Below are 18074 nucleotides of genomic sequence, written 5' to 3' on the forward strand. Positions count from 1 at the left end.
ACTTAATTAATAATCACACATTTAATCACCCCTCGCTTTTATTGAATATGTTCGCTTTGCGACCTCCCTCACTCTACTTACCCACGTAGACCCGCGTCTGATAACACACTCTTAGCCGAGTGATGTCTTCCCACATATTAAATCTTCGGCTTAATTATTGTAACTTCCACTTATGTGCTAAATTTTAAGAAATTAATTCTATAAGTTCTTTTCCTCATTGATCCTGTTTCTATATCTGTACTTTAGATAACTATCCATATATATGCTCACACCTTACATAAGTGGAATAAACCCACCTCACTGATTAATTTGTTTATATTTTGTTCAAATTCTATGACATTGTGAACAATATTCTGTGTTTACTATATTAGTTTTATATCACCCGTCGATAGGGGGAGTGCTCTCTCGAAACTGTAGTAGTGTTTTTGTAAAAGAATAAAAATTGTGTTACACCAATAACAAAGTTTTATTTTCATAAAAGTAAAGAAAAACAAATAAATGAAAACATACAATTTCCTAATGGAATAGAGGGATCTAATATATCTAATAAATTTAACAAATATTTTATAAGAAGCGTGGAAGAGATAAATGAGAATATAGAACATATAAATTATAATTTTAACTTAGATGAAAAACAGGAAACCAAATTAACATTCAAAAAATTAACACAAAAAGATCTTTACGCAATAATTAAAACAATTAAATCAAAACCTAGTCCAGATGGAATTACAATTAAATTATTGAAAAATACTCTACCCATCATAGGAAATTACTTATTGGATATTATAAATGAATCGTTATTGCATGGAGTCTTCCCGAAATCATGAAAAACATCATGTGTCATTCCAATAGCAAAAATAAAAAAATCAGTGAAGTGTGAAGAATACAGGCCCATAAACACCCTTCCAAAATATGAACAATTATTGGAATATATTGTAAAGAATGAGTTAGTTAATTTTTCGGAACAATAAGAAGTATTATGCAAAGAACAATGTGGATTTCGAACCAATCAATCTTGTGAAATGGCTATTAACTTGGTTTTAGAAGATTGAAAAGAGGAAACCGATAAGAACATGTTCGTAATTGCAGTTTTTTTGGATTTTAAAAGAGCTTTCGAAACAATTGACCGAGAAATAATTAGTAAAAAATTGAAAAAAATAGGAATAAAAGGAAAAACTATAAAATGGTTTGAAGAGTACCTTGGCGATAGATACCAAATAACGAAGGTGAATGATGAAATTTCCGAGCCCCTCAAAATTTCATTGGGAGTACCACAAGGATCGGTTCTCGGACCGGTTTTGTTTATTATATACATAAATGATATTATCGAAACATTAAAATATTCAAAGATAAGACTCTTTGCAGACGATGCCTTAATATATATATCGGGAGAAAATTATAAAACAATTATGGACAGACTAAATCATGATCTTGATAGTGTATCACTGTGGCTAAAAATTAATTAATTAAAATTAAATGTGAACAAAACTAAATATATGAATATAGGAAACAAAAGAATAGAAATTACACCATCAATTGAAAAAGAAAATGAAAAACTTAATGAAGTCACTGAAATTAAATATTTAGGTGTAATGTTGGATTCAAAACTTACATTTCACCAAAACGCTAAGATGGTAATAAATAAGATTGCAAAAAAAATATCAATTTTGGGAAGGATCAGAAGATTTATTGATAAGAACTCTTGCAAAACTATTTACAAAGCAATTATTGAACCACACGTTAACTACTGTGGTAGCATTTTATTTTTATCAAACAAAGAAAACATAGATAAACTAACTGTATTACAAAATAAAGCATTTAGAATCATTTTGAAAAAAAACAGATATACGAGGGTAAAGTCGATGGTAAATGAAATGAAATTATTAACATATAAACAAAGAATATTTTACAATACAATGATATTTGTTCATAAAATTATAAACTCTAATAAAAAAACAGAATTTTGGAAAAAAATTGATCGGAACCAGCATGAACACGATCACAATACTAGAGAAAAGAACAAAATTAGACTTCCATTTAGGAAAAAGGCAAAGTCACAAAATTCAATTTTATTTAAAGCAATTAAAAAGTATTACGAAATGGAAAAAAATATTTATGAAGAAAAAAACATTAAGATTTAAATAAAAATAAAAAAAAAAATATATATTAATTACTTCCTTTAATTTACAGTAATTTCAAAAATTATATTTCTGTTAAAATATTGTCTAAAATTTGAGTTGTTTTTGATGGAAAATCATGTGTAGATTCGCGATTATCGGGCACCTGAAAGAAAAACATTAAAACATATTAGGTATTACTATTTTAACAATGATTTTATTATTTCATATTTTAATCAAGTTTGATAAACTACCATAGATATTTTAAATGAAAAAAACAAGGTGAAATTTAATATTTAAAAAAAAAAATTAAAACAAAAATTTATAAAAATATTGATCCCAGATGAATAGTGTAACAAAATGTGGAATAATATGAATAATAAGTAAACAATAATATAAATAAATCAAGTGAGAGATACGCACTTTTCTTCGCTCGTAGATTATAAACACAGTGTTTCAGGACCAGATCGCGAAACTTCAGAGCAATTTTCGTCATAGTGAACTTAAAAAAAAATCCTAATGTTTTTTTTTCTAAAACCGTTTTTTTTTTTAAATTAAGATTTTTTTATAACTGGAAGGATCCTACAAAAACCTTCCCCTCCCCCTACAAAAAAAAAGAGAAAAAACGTATTTGATCAACGAAACTATACGCATCAGATGCGGACAAGGTAAGCGGCTGGGTAGGGGAAGAGTACAGGTCTGTGGAAGGGATGCTAGTCCGAAAAGTCAACGATTTTCTCCATTTTTAGATTATATAGAAAAAGAAATAACAAAGTAATAAAAAAATTAATTGAAATTCCTTATAGCTTTAAAAATCTTGATTTGTCCTTTTAAATCTATTTCATTGCCTAAAATACTCCGTTCCTGATACAATACACTGATGCCAACGTTTTTTCAAATCCTCGAAACAATTTTTAAAGTACATTTTTGGAATGGCCTCTAAAAGCGCGCAGCGATTCGGTTGTAATCTCTTCAATCGTGTCAAAACAATGTCTCCGGTGCGGTCTCTTAGGCTTAGGGAATAGCCAGAACTTACCTTAGCCAGGTTGTGGAACAATATAAGTTGATTTCTTGGCGAAATGGTCTCGAAACACCAATGCAGTGTAAGATGGTGCAGTATCGTGGAATAAAAATCAAGGATTGTCTGATAGTCCGAAAGCATTGTTTCGCAGAATTCAACGCGACGCTGTTTTTTCCAAAAAAAATGAGTCTTTTTGACATCAAACGAGATCTAACTCTATTCAGGCACAGAACATTTCTCATAATGGTCTGGACTGATCCAAATGAAATGTTAACAGTATTTACGACGTTTTTTATTGTCAATCGACGATTTAATGGCATCAAATCTTTGGTTTATTTGACGTGTTGTTCATCAGTTTATGTTGATGGTGATTCTGGGCGATTTTTGTCTTCAGCGCTTTTTTTGCCTTCTTTGTATTGCTTTTACTACTTGTAAACATTTTTTTGTTACGAAACCCGGTCACCAAAGGGCTTTTTGCACTATCTTAAACAATTCTAAATCATAAATTTCATTGCGCAAACAAAAAAATTACATAACTTCTTTGCTCAACAAAATCAGGCATTGTGCAAATCGCTAAATTAATTTTTTGTTGTTTTCAAAACATGTGCGTAACTACTTGACAAATGCAGATTTTGACATCAAATCTGACACAGATATGATAAATAGTACTACTAATCCAAAGAAATATTTGCCAGAATTTAAGAGCGTCCATATTTGAAATAGAAAATTTCACCTCATTTTTTGATCCAAGCAATATATGAAAAAGAAAATAGTTTATGGATTTAAATAAAAAATATTTAAAAAAAAGTTTGCTGTGAGTATTGTTCCTTTGAAGTTTTGCGGTCTGGTCTTGGAACTCCGTGTCAATGTATTTATTAACGATATATTTGAACAGACATGAGATGTTTAAATAATCACAACTTCAAAAATATGCATAAATTGGGACATGGAAAGAGACGTTCTTTGGTAAATTGGTAGTAAAATCTATGCCTATGTGATTTTTTTAAAATTGACGTATACTGGTTTCTTTTTACCCTTGTGTAAATTTACTATAAAAAAATAAAATTAATAAAAAATTGAATTTTTCTTTAGTTTTATATTATTCAAATGAATGAGCTATACACAAAGTTTCAATATTATCAAGACCATAATCTCACATTTCTGAACACGCTAGAAAGATTCTTGGTTTACTTGCGAAGAGATAATTATATTACCAGTTTGAGTAATTTGGTGTCAATTTAGTTAATAATTTTCATACAAAGTAATAACCAAATTGCTCGGTTAAGCTTTAACACAGTTTGAAATAAAATTTAAACTTAATATAACTTTACCGAGAACTTAGATACATTGTACCAAAACGATTAACAAATGAGTTTTCATGAAGAAATATAATATATAGATATATAATGTACTATTTTAACTAATAATATTATTTCAACAATGTTTTGTGAGTCCAAATGTTTGCAGACTGGCTGGATTTCATCCTTAGGGAAATATTTCAATCTTAAACTATTGCAACACAGAGGGAAAACATTTTCGAGAGGAAATATGGAGGTCTAGACATTTACAGGGCTTATTACCTGTCATATGCTGGTTTAAGTGGCCATTTTACAATTCGTGCAACATTTACCATTCTGCCTATGTTTTCACATCCACATTTTTCAACTCTTCCACCTGTTGACTTTTTTGAAGTAAAATAGCTGAAACCTGTATCATGTGGGTGAGATTCTCAAAAATGTTTTTCCTCTCTGATGCATTTTTTTTACCTAAATAACTCCCTAGGGAGGAAATCCAGCCATTTTGCAAACATTTGGACATACACAAAACATTGTTGAATTAACTAACTGGTAAAAGAAGAAGTATAAAAATTGCAAAATTGTTTTCATGCGTTGCCTAGTAATTAGTTAAGCCGGCTGAATCTCACCCGCATGATGAACGCTTCGGCTCTTTTACTTCCCAAAAGTCAACAAATGAAAGAGTTGAGGAAATGTTGATGTTCGTACATAGGCAGAATGGTGAATGTTACACACTGTATGAAGTGGCCACTTAAACCAGCCAATGACAGGTCATAAGCCCTATAAATGCCTATACATCTATATTCCCTTCTCTGAATGTTTTCCTTCTCTGTGTAAATTTAGGTTGAGGTAATCGAATTTATTTTTATTGGAAAATATAGAACGGATTGAAAAAGCTTCAAATCGAGTTACGAGTATATATATATATATGGTTAAGGAATAAATAATTGATTGTGTCAAAAAAATACTATTTTTAAATAATAATTTAAAAATAATATTCAATAGAATAAGGAAAGTTGATTGCTATGAGAAATTTGATGGAAAAAATGTTTTCGTATGCGCGGTAAAAATTAGAGCATTCATTTGTTCGGCGGAAATGAATTAAATTAACACGAACTATTATGAATGAAAGAGTGTTGTGAAGATTTCTGGTTTCCGGATAGCCAACTCATCAATCAGAAGAACTTGTGACGTGTAACTATAAAATTTAATACGATAAATTTTGAAATGATGATTTTTTATTCGAAATTTATTAAAAAACACTTACGGATTAGATGCATTAAACAAAATATGTTTTATTTTTTAAATTCAAATTCTACTGGTAGATTATTACACAATTTCAGTCCCCGGTTTATTAGTCTCGACTGTCCGGGTCTCGTTTTAAAAAGTTGTATTTGATATTGTTCTGATATTTTCGAATTGTGTCCATGTTTACCATTTTTTAGTTCTTCGTCCACAATTACAATTATTGGCGGGGGGAGGTAGTCGTTATACGTGGCGAGAGAGGGACATATAGAGCGGGCGACAGCGCGCTATCTCTCTCGCGACAAGATTGGTCGGTACGGTACTGTCCGGCCGGTATAGGCCGCGCATATTTTTTGTGTATAAAAAGCCGCAGCGCCATTAGATAAATCAGTCTCATTCTACTGCTCGTGTTTGAATCATCTTTCGTTCTACCCTCCGCCGATACCAACTATTCTACAAGACCTTCACCTGCCATTGGATTCGACTACTAGACTTCTCGCCTTACGGATACCGACCGTGGCGCTTTTCTCTGGAGTTAAAAGTCCTTTAAGAACTACGAGTCAGATCGGCTTTCCACTGCCCTACAACCAGCGAAAGGGATGACTTAATGAAAGTGGTGGACCTGCTGACTCGTCGGTAGCGCTTCAGCTACAGATATCATTGTAGACAAAGACCCAAAACTTGGAATAAACATGAACATACTAGAAAATCATCAGAACAATATAACATACACCATTCCAAAACGAGACAAAGACAATCGGACAAACAAATCAGGGACTTAACTTATACAAAACTAAACAAAAGACTCAGACCAACTTTTCAAAAGGTATAAAAAATATTATTATTATCAGATTATGAATAAAAATTATGTATTATTTTTGTAAAGTAAATAATAATCCGTAAGGGTTAGTAAATAAATTTCAAATAAAACAATAATATTTCGTACAATCAATTTCTCCTAATGGCAAGCAACAGTTCATTATTGTTACATGAAGGTAAGATGATCAGTCTTACGCTTCAGATACCATTTCAGGGACTATGAAATATTCTAGTGTGAAAACACCCATTCAAACAAATATTTCACATCAACCATATCGGGAATCGAACCCGAGACCTCTTGCATGGCAGGCTAATGCGCTGACCATTACTCCACAAGGCTGAAAATTTATCATTATTCATTAGTTACACTAAAAATTATACAAATTGTAACACACCTGGCTTGGTGTATGAGTTATTGGTTCTTCCGCAGTATCAGGAAGCTACAAAAAATATTTTTTTTATTATTTTTCCTACACAAAAGCGTAATTTGCTACAAATGTGCGAATAAATCAAAATCATGATCTCTACCCCATCTGCACCCAGAGGTGCATAGGGTACTGCATCGCTACATCAATCGCATGTCTTCATCATGACTGCTAGTCAAACTGCTGGTCTAGCACCAGCATCAAAGAACTAAGAAATATTCTTGTGTAAAAACACATTTTTATGCAAATATTTCATCATATCGAACCCGAGACTGAGCTGACCATAGGACCACTAGCTCGACTGTGGTGCATAAATCACTGCAATAGTACTCCAATTGCAGCGTATGTATCTGAATAACTTATATTTATTTATTATCACCCAAAGGGCTTTTACAAAATATATTGAAGGAATGTAGATGTTCAAATATGGGTAGAATGGTGAATGTTACACAGTATGTTAAGTGGCCACTAAAATCAGCCAATGACAGGTCATAAGCCCTTTAGATGCCTAGATTTCTATATTGCCTTATCTAAAATGTTCTTCATTGCTGTTGTAATATGTTAATATTATAAAGGTTATAAACAATTAATAAATATAAATACACAATTTAAAATGAAAAATATATCATCACCATCATCATCATTCCCTTTCCGCACATAATAGTGCATAGAGGTACTGCATTATTACACCAATCGAAGCGTATCTTGATTTTTTTTGTTACCTGAAGGTAAGATGATTAGTCTTACGCCTTAGGTACCAGTACAGGGACTATGAAATATACAACAACAAAAACAAACCGTCACGCCGTTTTCCCGTATGGGTAGGCAGAGAGGTTATTACGGCACATCACTCTATTATTGAATACGGATCTCGCTTTCTCTATATTCATACATCTTCTCATGCACGCGCGCTGATTATTCCGACTTTTAACATGTCCTCCTTCAAGTATTTGTTAGATTTGGTATTTATGTCTTATATTTATTTTATTTTATTTTATTCAGAAAACATACAGTCATACATAATAAGTATTAGAAACAACATTTTTTTAACATAAAAAGACCAATTAAGTTTTCATAAATTATGCAAAAGATATAAACATTAAATGTGACAAAAAAAATGAATAAGAATTTCAAGTGAGAAAAGATAAAATATTTTATTAAATATTATAGTGTGAAAACTTGCTTCATATAAATATTTCATATTAACAACGTCGGGAATCAAACCCGAGACCTCTTGCATGGTGGAAATATATACATTAAATACAAATGAAAATCCTAGAAAATAAAATACTAATCAATTTTTTAAAAGAGTAATTGGCTCTTGAAGTTAGATAAAGTTATAGCGAATACATTTATTTTTTGGTCATCAGTGCATTTGTTCCCGAAAGAGTAAATTCTCGGGAACAGAGAATTTATGCGCGAATTTGACTTAGGATATTATATCAATAGATTTTTAATAAATATGATGCCCTATTAGGCACATCGAAATATATACATTTGACCAAATCAGGATCATCAAAAAGATTATTTACAACTTTACGCAATAAAATCATTTTTTTCCACATTCAGGGTATTATCAGTCATTCGCATTAGGTGCCAGTATAGGAGCAATTAAATATTGCAGTACGGAATTAATGTTAAAACTGATATTTCATATCTGCCCCGCCAGGAATCGAACCCATGATTATGGTACGCGAATGCGCCAACCATTTTATTATCTATTTAACTTTTTATACAAAATGTTATTTGCACATTGGCGGGCTTATTGTCAAATGGCAATTTCTTCCAACCAACTAATAAAATTATAGTTTCATTTTTATAATTCAAGTTACATAACATATTCAATAGAAATTAAAAATTGAAAAACTAAAGATATATAAAAATAGAAATAAACGTATTTGTTTATAAATTACCTTAAATCAAAACTATTACTCAATGGGAAAGAAGAAAAAGAGGAAAAAGGAAAGGAGGAGAGATTAAGGAAGAGAAAGGAAATGTTTTTTCAGACGTGATTTAAACTGAGACAATATAGTAACATCTTTGATGGTGGATGGAAGATGATTCTACAGTCGAGCCTCATGGACACTATATGAGTTAGAGAAGAAAGAGGAATTGTGGATGGGTATTAAGAGAGAGCCTTGAGAATTAGAACGAAGAGGTAAACCATGAACTGATAAGCGTTGAAATTTTTCATGCAGGTATATAGGAGCGTCAGGAAAATGAAGTACATTGAACAGAAATGAGAGGGAGTGATAGTCTCTCCGCTGTCTAATTTTGAGCCATTTCAGTTGCCTACGATAATCAGAAACGTGGTCATATTTCCTAAGACCAAAAATGTACCTTATGCATGTATTCTGAAGTCGATCAAGTTTATTTAGTTGCTCACAGCTCAAATCGGTCATGGAAACATCAGCAAAAAAAGGCAAAAAAAACATTACATGGCGGACTTATCGCCATTTTTTTTCAGAGTTTTACCGGAGAGGAGCCATCGAGACTAAAACACCCATCCACGGATCTGCTTCTATTCTTGATTCCAACTGGATATTAGAGAAAGTCGACATTAATATTTTAGTTTTCGAAACATTTTCAAGGAAAACTTACCATTTCTCATTGTTATCTAATTACAAATTGAGTGTTGAACCTCTGAGTTGGCTCACGATACAAGGGATCACATAAAAAACTTTTTTTTTATTATTTAAATATTAAAGACATATTTTTCAAAATTTTGTATTATTTTATTTATTTATGTAGATATACGCCCAATGGGCATTTTAAGGACATATCAATACATAGAAATTATTATAAAGGAAAGAAGAACACACAATGGTATATAGTAGACTTGGTGGGAGTGGAAACGGGAGAGAGGTGCTTATAATTGAATTCGATTCAGTGATCGTTTGAAATAAGACAACTTGTTATCAAAGAAATCAAGACTGGTATGTTTGTTGGCAGACCTAAGAATTCTGGGCACAGGGGAATTAAAACCATAGTTAGTTCTATGGTCATTGGTATGAAAGAGTAAGTTTTGTCTGAGGTTTCTAAATGGGATATTTAATTTTACTGGGCTCACTATGTCGTGCGCATTAAAGAGTGAGTTGAAAATTTTAAATAGGACTAGAAGGTCGGATTTATTTCAACGGTCTTAAAGAAAATATATATTTACGCCAGTTTTAACTCATTATATGTATATTGGTCGGTGGATAAGCCCAACCTCCAGCCTATCTTTCTTAAAAATCGATGTTAAACTGATTCAATATTTTTTTGTGTGAACATCATAATATGAAGACCAGATAACAGAGGAATACTCTAGATACGGGCGAACTAGGGAACAAAAGAGAGTTTTAAGGGTATTGATGTTTTTGAAATCAGTTGTGCTTCTGTTAATAAATCCAAGGAGTTTTAAGGAAGTTTTATCAGTTCAAAATTATTTTGTAGTAAGCAAATAAAAAAACTAAATCAAATAAAAGTGAGGACAAATCAAATAAAAGTGAGGACATACTTGCAGATTTTTGATAGTTTCTTCCTTAAACTTCTGGCCGGTGTTCTGGAATAAATAAATATATGAATGTAAATTGTTTCATTTGGTTTTTATTTATTTGATGTACAGTGATTGTATGATTGTATCAATTTGATTTTCTTATCAATAAGACCGTTGATCCAGTATTAAGATAGAATAATCCTTGTTTCATAGTATGTATCATTGTTGAATAACCTCATGAAATAAAATAAAATAACCCAACCAACAGTCATAAGCCGTACATATGACTAAATTTCTACATGTCTTTTTTCGGACGCCATATGTGGGAGTTAAATGCCAAACCGCTACTGTCCATAAACACTGTTTTCGGAAAGGCCAATAAAACTAGTAGCAAAAAGACGATTCATTTCAAGTTGAATGTGCACATTGAACTTAAACAAAAATGCTAATTTCAACATCTTTTTCTACTCTTCCATCTCTTGAAAACATGCTTTCCAGATACAAATTTTTCTACTTGCTTAAAACATTTGTTGTTTATATTTATTATGCGGTCAGAAACCTCACTTCCCCTTTTAAATACCATCACGTTCGACTTACTTTCGTTCATCGCCAATTCGCTCTTCATTCTAGAGACTATTTTTTGTAAATCCTCGTTGCTGCTTGCTAACAGAACTGCATCATCAACAAACAATAAGCAGCTTACTAAAAAAAATATCAATTATTGCTCCAATACTCATCCATTCTATCGGGGCTACATAGTTTAGAAATATTCCCAAATTCCACTGATAATTGAGCCAGCATCCTAAATAAAGACTTCCATATTCTCCCTTAATCCATTGAAGATGTTCGGATTTGTTCTGCGTTCTGCCAGGGTTTTCGAAAATATCCGCGTACTTAGAACTCTTTACAACTCTTCGGTGCGAAGTAGACTCGAGAGTGGCTCGATGATTTGGGAGCCACATGAACTGAAGTACTCTCTTATGATAGAGAAAATCCAAAAAAAGTTTTTGAGATATCTCTACATGAGAGAGTGCAGGTATTATCCTTGGCTCTACCCGACCGAGTTTCTCCAGGGTATGCTTGGCTACAACAGTTTAAAGACTAGAAAGAATGTGTTTTGACCACACATTTGTATCGATTGTTGCGCGGTATGATCGATAATTCTGAAATTATGATAAGCATTGGTTAGTATGTTCCTGATAATTACGTAAGACAGCGTCAGCATAGATTGTTTCATATTCCGATATTCAGGACAAACCTGCCCATAGTTGTGCCTGTTGGAAGGGCTACCGCTATGCTGAAGAACATCGCTCTGGATATTGATCTGTTCCATGTATCCGAAGGGGTTTTCCGGAGCAAGATTCTTCTACCACTTTGACATGAGTCTCTTTCGTGTATTTTTTTTATTTTTTTTATAATATGTACGTATTGAATATATTTTTGTAATGTATATGTTATATTTAAAAATAAATGAATTGAATTGAGTGAAAAGTGCTCTCCGTCTTTATTGTAATATTTATTAGTCCTAATAAACTCGCTACGGAGTACAACCCAGATGACAGCATGGATTTCTTAGAAGTAACATTTATTTTAATAAACTGTATCTCCCAGCAGAAGTGCGAAACTCAGAGAGTGAAGTAATGTTTCAGAAAAAACTTAAAACCCACTTAGCAAAGTAAATGGTTTAAATGGTTTTACCTTAATTCCTTATTTTAAGTTAATTAAATTAATATTTCAAGAATCTATTTTGTAAAACGACCTTGATACATTGAATTACCAATAGGGGCTGTATAGGTTATCCATATAACATCATCATCATCATTCCCTTTCCGCCCCAAATGGAGCATAAAGCACTGCATTGGTACACCAATCGTAGCGTATCTTAGTCATTTTTTTGTTCCATGAAGATAAGGTAATCAGTCTAACGCTTCAGGTACCAGTCTAGAGACTATGAAATATTCACACCCTTTTAAATAAATATTTCATATCAACCGTGTCGGGAATAAAATCCGAGACTTCTTGCTTGCTATGCAAATACGCTGACATAACACCACGTTTTATTGTTAATATCATCCATATTATAATAATAACGATAAAAAAAAAAGTACCATAAAAAAAGCATTTTATGTCGAAAACCTTTTAAAAATATACATAAAAAAGGATTCTTACTTTCGTATCAGTTGTTATACCAGGTTGCCAGAATGGTTTTAACTGAAAATGTAAACAGAAAAATAAAACATATAAAATTTTGATTTGAAGTTATTTTATTACTAAAACTTGAAAACCCAGATTATTGTTTGGAATGTTAGTTTATATGCATCTAAAATAATAAATATTCAAACCGCTTTTTAAAACTGCCATTATTTAAAATAAAGAGTGAAAAAAAAATTCGGGCTGTGGTCCTGTGACTAGTGTCTCGGACTCACAAATCAAAGGCCCGTGGTTCGAATCCCACCCTACCCCAACTTGATTCCCATTTTATAATAGTGAGTTATTTACAACTCGTTGAAAATAGACCTCAAAATTAAATATTTGGGTAAATCATGAGAACGCAAAATTTATTTTTATAAAAAAAAAGAAACATCAATAATGCAACAAATATTAATCCACCTATATTTTTTTATTGTGCCGTGTGGATTTTAGCTGACATGACTTATAAGTCATATAGGTGTGACAAAATAATATAAATTAGATACATAGCGCACCCCGCTGATAAAAGTGGAACAATTAAAAAATTCAGGAAGGCGGTTAACTGCACACTCGCCCTATTAGTAAATACAAAAATTATGGCACAACTTAAAGTTTACCACACTTGTGCCATTTAGTTTAAAATATTTTTAGAAATAAAAATGGCATGATGGTCACCCTTGTCATTATTAAATATTGAATTTGAGTAAAAAAATAAAATAAAACATTGACATTTAATTTGTAATTTTAAGGCATAATTAATATTTTTGAAATACATATGCCGTTACTTGTGCGGATAGAAAATATATATTATTTATCTAATTTTGCATTTTTATTTTCATCACAACCCGTTCAGCACTTAACTTAGGAACGACAATTTTTGACTTGTGTGATTATTGTTGCTCGGGGTGATATGTTTTTTTTAAAGTTAAAAATAGTTCCTACCTTATAATGCAGATTCAAGTATTTACTGGTACACAGGATTATTATCTGTAAAAAATGACACATTTATCAATTATTTCAAAAAATAATTTTGTGATTAAAGGACGAATTGAATAAGAGATTATTTTACAAGCACATGGTAAATCCCGTGTTGGTGGATTTATTTACCAATAATATTTTACGTTGAAATACATTGCAACAGAGAGAGAGAAAGAACATTTTTGTTTTCACACAGTTTTGGCTAATGCCTATTAATCAAAGCTTACAACTAGAATGGCCAACTCAATCAATCAAAAATCAGAGATTTAAAATAATAAAAAAATGAAATAAACAATAAGTCCATTTAAAAAAAGCATTGAATAAATTTATTCACAAAACGTAATCTTGAAAATGATTTGTTATGAAAAAGAACGTCACAATTAGGAATGTTTTCTTAAAATTGTACATTTGACACTGCACGCAGACTCTTTGACGAAAAGTGATTAACTACGCTAAACACACGCTTAACTGCGGCATTTTCAATAAAATTGGAAGCTTTGGCAACCCTGATTGCAACCGTCATTGACTAAACCAGCGACATCGTATGATGGTACTTTTGACGTTTACACTCATAAGGATCCGTAAATATTAAAAAAAGGGTGTATGGAACGAATACCGCACTTCATTGTTGTAGGTGTCTCAATAGTGAGGGCTTTTTTATGAGTAAAATTTTATAAAATACTACAAATTACACTGTGTGTTCGTCGGAGTTCGCAAAAAATGCATATTATTCGGTATGTTGAAAGATAACACTCTGAGTTATTCGACATAAATCACATTTTTGTGGTAGGTTTACTATTGAAACAATTATTACCATAAACCCTAAATTATGGTAGGAGGCATATTACAACATTGCATTTTTTTTCTTACCTTAAATATGTTTTCTTGCTGAAAGACCATGATAATTGTACGCGATAAATAAAAAGTCAGTAAAGTCAGTATAAAAATGCACAAATGTAGAGATCCGTACATTATCGTAAGGCTGAGATACGCATTATCGAACAAATCAAGAAAGGATCTCTGCGCTTGTTTGGACATGCACATGGACAGCGAGAGAACAGCTAAGAATATTTACACTGCAAATGTTGACGGATGCAGAAATAGAGAGAGTCCGAAAAAGACATGGCTTGACCAAATCCAACAAATACTTGAAGATGGACATGTCAAAAGTTGGAATAATCGACGCGCGTGCATGAGAAGAAGTATGAATGTAGAGGAAGCGATATCTGCATGCAAAGATAGAATGATGTGGTGTTTTTTTCTTTTCTGCCTACCCTGACGGGGAAACGGCGAGATGGTTTGTTGTTGTTGTTACCTATATAAAGTTTAAGTAGTTATATAACTTTAAAACCTCACCCTATCAGAAAATTGTTTAATAAAGAAAAATCGACATAGAAAGTCGACATTGAAATCGAATGGAAAAATTCCGCAACCATAAAATTAAGAATAGTCTATATGCTTTATATTTTATGTTCAAAGTTCATTAATTCAATTACTCTTGTTAAATGAACCTTTACTTATCTACTCTGTTGTGTCAATCAATATTTCCTTGTGCACAATAAAATTTTAGAGAAATTAACAAATTGTTTACATTACGCGGAGACATCACGAATGAGCGCGGCGAAACTGGAGCATAGGGGGAGGATTTTTGGACACAGTCCTATGTATTCAAATATGATTCTACACAACTTTGATCTGACAAAAGTGCCATCATACGATGCCGCTGGTACACATTAAGTTGTAGAACCATTGAACATTCTACCTTTTTAAATGTATCTTAATTTAAATGCCACAGCAGCCGACAGCAACTGCGTGTTTAGATCATTATGCAATTATAGTACGAGCTACGATATAACTTACCAAAATTGATCCCAATGATGAGACAATGGGATTTTCAGCCACCATCTCCAAAATCGTCGTAAACGTATAATTATAACAGCAGTTGATTACACATTTGGAAAACTTCAGTAGCCTGATAGCGATGTGGTCCTCGTCGAGGAGAAAGGAACTCACGTAAAGAATAGAAAGTAGTCCCAAAGGAACTAGAGTTTTGGCTCCAAGTTCGAGTTGCATTTTTACAAGTCTATCCAGTTATATCTGATATTTATAAAATAGTTTATTGCGTTATAATTTATATCCGCACGCCGAAAAAAACTTGAACCACTGTTTTGTTTTGGTTTTGAGTCAAATTTGAATAAAGAATCTTTCAAAAAATGCATTTAAAATCTAGACATTTAGACAAGTACCTCACACCTACCCACTTCGACAATTTATTTATTTTGGTTTGGATTACAGAAAGTTAAAATGACGCAACGTTAATTTTGATATACAACGAGCATATAGATAATGTAGTAAATAAATCAATGAAATTACTTGGTTTCATTAACAATATATTTTCTGATTTTACTAATGTCCGCAATACCAAAACTATTAATTGCTCAACTGTTTATTTATTTATTAACGGACACTGTCCATGTATACAATTTATAAGGTTTAAATATAACAATAAAATAATAGTTTAAAACATTTAAAAAAAGAAAGAAGCATTGACAAACATAAGGAAAATCGAGACAAGATCTAGACTATTTATTTAGTGCTCGTTTAAATCGTTGTAAACTTAAACCAAAAAAGTCCAGATCTTGTCTTGAGTTAACAATACGACAAAGACGGGTCATTGGAGAATTTAGGCCATAGTTTGTTCTATGCTGATCGATGAACAGTACTTCATTGTTTCTCAATCTACGAGTCGGAATATTGAATTTTACTGGTCCCAGTAATGATGGAATATCGATTATACCATTTAGTATGCCGAACATATATATGGAGTCAATATTAGTTCCACGTTTTTGTAGACTAGAAATATTTAACATTGACTCTATTTCAGCATAAGAATAATTATCTCTCTCTAGTCTGAGCATCCACGCTATTTTTCGAAACAAGCGATGTTGGACTGATTCAATGTGATTTATGCGATTGACATAGAATGGAGACCAGACCACGGAAGCATATTCTAGAAGAGGGCGAACAGTTGAGCAATAAAGAGTTTTGATTGTACGGACATGAGTAAAATCAAAGGATATCCTGTTAATGAAGCCAAGTAATTTCAGTGATTTATTTACTGTATTATCTATATGCTCGTTGTATGTCAGTTTATAGTCCAAAACAACTCTCAAATCTCTGATGGACTTGACTACATAAATTTTGGAGTTTTCTAATAGGTACTCGAAGGAAATTGGTTGTTTTGTTCTATGAAATGACATTATTTTGCATTTTTTAATATTTAGTTCTAATTTATTGACTTTACAACTGTTCGCCGTCTTCTAGAATATGCCTCCGTGGTCTGGTCTCCATTCTATGTCAATCGTATAAATCACATTAAATCAGTCCAACATCGCTTGCTTCGAAAAGTAGCGTGGATGCTTGGACTAAAGAGAGCTTCATATGCTGAGTCAATGTTAAATATTTCTAGTCTACAAAAACTAATATTAACTCCATATATATGTTCGGCATACTGAATGGTATAATTGATGTGCCATCATTGCTGGGACAAATAAAATTCCAAATTCCGACTACGTAAGTTACGAAACAATCAAGTAATAATCATCGACCAGCATAAAACCAACTATGGCCTAAATTCTCCAATGTCCTTTATCGTATTGTTAACTCCAAACATGATATGGACTTTTTGGTTATGGTTTACAACGATTTAAACGAGCACTCAATAAATAGTCCAGATCTTGTCTTGATCTCCCTTATGTTTGTCAATAATTTTTTCTTCTTTTTAAATGTTTTTAACTATTCTCATATTGTGATATGAATACCCTATGAATTATTATATTAATGGACAATGTCCGTTATTAATTAAACTAATAAATAAAAATAAACATTCTCTTCTTATATAGGTCATACATAACGAATACTTGAAAGAAATATTACATAATATAAAATATTTTATCAAGGTCTTGAGTATGTTCAAATGTTTTTAAACATACTGAATTTCCTCCTTAGAGAATTATTTAGATCTAAATTTGTTGCGACAAAGAAGGAAACTATTTTTGAGAAAGGACATGAAAGTATAAGCATTTACAAAGTTTATGGCCTGTCATTGGCTGGTTTAAGCTGTAAATTTACACACTGTCCAACATTTACTATTCTGTCCATGTTTAAATATCCACATTTCCGCATTTTTTTTAATCTGTTAACTTTTGTGAAGTTAAAGAGCTGAAACATTTATCATATGGGTGTGATTCATCCAGCTGAACCAATTCACCTGCTAGGCAACGCTTAAAAACAAGTTTTAATTTTTAAAACTTCTTCTCGCGAACCCTGGGCAATGGGATCACACTCAATGGGACACAATGGGATAACGAGAGGATGAAAGGCGTTTTTAATGCCTCAAAACCAAAACCAACCAGCCAAGGAAAGGTAACCCCGTCAGAAAAATCCACCATAGAAGGCAACGCGACTCTGGTCATCTTTTCCCAGGAATCACTTCGGCGAGTACAT

The 18074-nt window shown here is 32.0% G+C and overlaps 1 long non-coding RNA gene across 1 annotated transcript; it reads right to left on the reverse strand.

The window, feature by feature from the left end:
• Nucleotides 1–1946: 1946 nt before the first annotated feature.
• Nucleotides 1947–12620, reverse strand: LOC148285624 (uncharacterized). Its single transcript, XR_015825401.1, has 3 exons — nucleotides 12570–12620; nucleotides 10422–10466; nucleotides 1947–2283 (listed from the first exon to the last, which is right to left on the reverse strand). It is a non-coding gene; the product is annotated as an uncharacterized LOC148285624 (long non-coding RNA).
• Between the last annotated feature and the right edge of the window lie 5454 nt (nucleotides 12621–18074).

The sequence above is a fragment of the Micrasema longulum genome, unplaced genomic scaffold (assembly GCF_059751315.1).
Source record: "Micrasema longulum isolate JH-2025_06_02 unplaced genomic scaffold, ASM5975131v1 h1tg000019l, whole genome shotgun sequence".
NCBI classification, from domain to species: domain Eukaryota; kingdom Metazoa; phylum Arthropoda; class Insecta; order Trichoptera; family Brachycentridae; genus Micrasema; species Micrasema longulum.